This window comes from Gobio gobio (genome assembly GCF_949357685.1).
Source record: "Gobio gobio genome assembly, chromosome: 9".
Taxonomy (NCBI): Eukaryota; Metazoa; Chordata; class Actinopteri; order Cypriniformes; family Gobionidae; genus Gobio; species Gobio gobio.
The window spans coordinates 1,507,663-1,510,631 of NC_137115.1; positions in this window are offsets into that span (position 1 = coordinate 1,507,663).

Below are 2,969 nucleotides of genomic sequence, written 5' to 3' on the forward strand. Positions count from 1 at the left end.
CGTAGAGTCCGGAGAAGAGCTGAGATTCATCCGACAGGTCCAGACGGAGGAGGAGAGGAGCAGATGGAGAGCAGAGCGCGCGCGCGTGCGCGAGGAGAGAGAGAGAGAGAGAGAGAGAGAGAGAGAGACCGAGAGACAGAGAGAGAGAGAGAGAGCGCAGCTGCCAGTCACTCTTCAGGAGGATAAACGAGTTCTTTCTTTGAGTTTGGGTTCATGCTTGATTATATACACCAGAAGTTTACATACTGGCATAAATGCGCACTTTTAAAAATACCTTTAACTTGATTTGCCATCTTAAAATGGAATATGACTGTTACTAGAGAAAGCACAGGAGGATTTTATAGTTTTACCATGAAAAGCACATTTAAAGGGATAGTTCATGATTTCCTCTCCCTCAGCTCATCCTCTGTGTGTGTGACATTCTTCTGTCAGACGAACACAATCAGAGTTATATTAATAATGTCCTGACTCTACCAAGCTTTATAATTACAGCCCAAAATTTGAAGCCCAAAAACGTGCATCCATCTATCATAAAAGTACATCCATCCATCATAAAAGTACATCCATCCATCATAAAAGTGCATCTATCTATCTATCATAAAAGTGCATCCATCCATCATAAAAGTGCATCTATCCATCATAAAAGTGCATCTATCCATCATAAAAGTGCATCTATCTATCTATCATAAAACTGCATCCATCCATCATAAAAGTGCATCTATCTATCATAAAAGTGCATCTATCCATCATAAAAGTGCATCTATCTATCATAAAAGTGCATCTATCTATCATAAAACTGCATCCATCCATCATAAAAGTGCATCTATCTATCATAAAAGTGCATCTATCTATCTATCATAAAAGTGCATCCATACATCATAAAAGTGCATCTATCTATCCATCATAAAAGTGCATCTATCCATCATAAAAGTGCATCTATCCATCATAAAAGTGCATCTATCCATCATAAAAGTGCATCTATCTATCATAAAACTGCATCCATCCATCATAAAAGTGCATCTATCTATCATAAAAGTGCATCCATCCATCATAAAAGTGCATCTATCTATCTATCATAAAAGTGCATCTATCCATCATAAAAGTGCATCCATCATAAAAGTGCATCTGTCCATCATAAAAGTGCATCCATCCATCATAAAAGTGCATCTATCTATCCATCATAAAAGTGCATCTATCCATCATAAAAGTGCATCTATCTATCATAAAACTGCATCCATCCATCATAAAAGTGCATCTATCTATCATAAAAGTGCATCCATCCATCATAAAAGTGCATCTATCTATCTATCATAAAAGTGCATCTATCCATCATAAAAGTGCATCCATCATAAAAGTGCATCTGTCCATCATAAAAGTGCATCCATCATAAAAGTGCATCTGTCCATCATAAAAGTGCATCTGTCCATCATAAAAGTGCATCCATCCATCATAAAAGTGCATCCATCAATCATAAAAGTGCATCCATCCATCATAAAAGTGCATCTATCCATCATAAAAGTGCATCCATCAATCATAAAAGTGCATCTATCCATCATAAAAGTGCATCTGTCCATCATAAAAGTGCATCCATCCATCATAAAAGTGCATCCATCAATCATAAAAGTGCATCTATCCATCATAAAAGTGCATCTATCCATCATAAAAGTGCATCTGTCCATCATAAAAGTGCATCTATCCATCATAAAAGTGCATCTGTCCATCATAAAAGTGCATCTATCCATCATAAAAGTGCATCTGTCCATCATAAAAGTGCATCTATCCATCATAAAAGTGCATCTGTCCATCATAAAAGTGCATCTATCCATCATAAAAGAGCATCTATCCATCATAAAAGTGCATCCATCAATCATAAAAGTGCATCTATCCATCATAAAAGTGCATCTATCCATCATAAAAGTGCATCTATCCATCATAAAAGTGCATCTATCCATCATAAAAGTGCATCCATCCATCATAAAAGTACATCTATCCATCATAAAGTGCATCTATCCATCATAAAAGTGCATCTGTCCATCATAAAAGTGCATCTATCCATCATAAAAGTGCATCCATCCATCATAAAAGAGCATCCGTCCATCATAAAAGTGCATCTATCCATCATAAAAGTGCATCTATCCATCATAAAAGTGCATCTATCCATCATAAAAGAGCATCCATCCATCATAAAAGTACATCTATCCATCATAAAGTGCATCTATCCATCATAAAAGTGCATCTGTCCATCATAAAAGTGCATCTATCCATCATAAAAGTGCATCCATCCATCATAAAAGAGCATCCGTCCATCATAAAAGTGCATCTGTCCATCATAAAAGTGCATCTATCCATCATAAAAGAGCATCTATCCATCATAAAAGTGCATCCATCAATCATAAAAGTGCATCTATCCATCATAAAAGTGCATCTATCCATCATAAAAGTGCATCTATCCATCATAAAAGTGCATCTATCCATCATAAAAGTGCATCCATCCATCATAAAAGTACATCTATCCATCATAAAGTGCATCTATCCATCATAAAAGTGCATCTGTCCATCATAAAAGTGCATCTATCCATCATAAAAGTGCATCTATCCATCATAAAAGTGCATCTATCCATCATAAAAGTGCATCCATCCATGATAAAAGTGCATCTGTCCATCATAAAAGTGCATCTATCCATCATAAAAGTGCATCTGTCCAAGTGCATCTGTCCATCATAAAAGTGCATCTGTCCATCATAAAAGTGCATCTGTCCATCATAAAAGTGCATCCATCCATCATAAAAGTGCATCTATCCATCATAAAAGTGCATCCATCCATCATAAAAGTGCATCTGTCCATCATAAAAGTGCATCTGTCCATCATAAAAGTGCATCTGTCCATCATAAAAGTGCATCTGTCCATCATAAAAGTGCATCTATCCATCATAAAAGTGCATCTATCCATCATAAAAGTGCATCTGTCC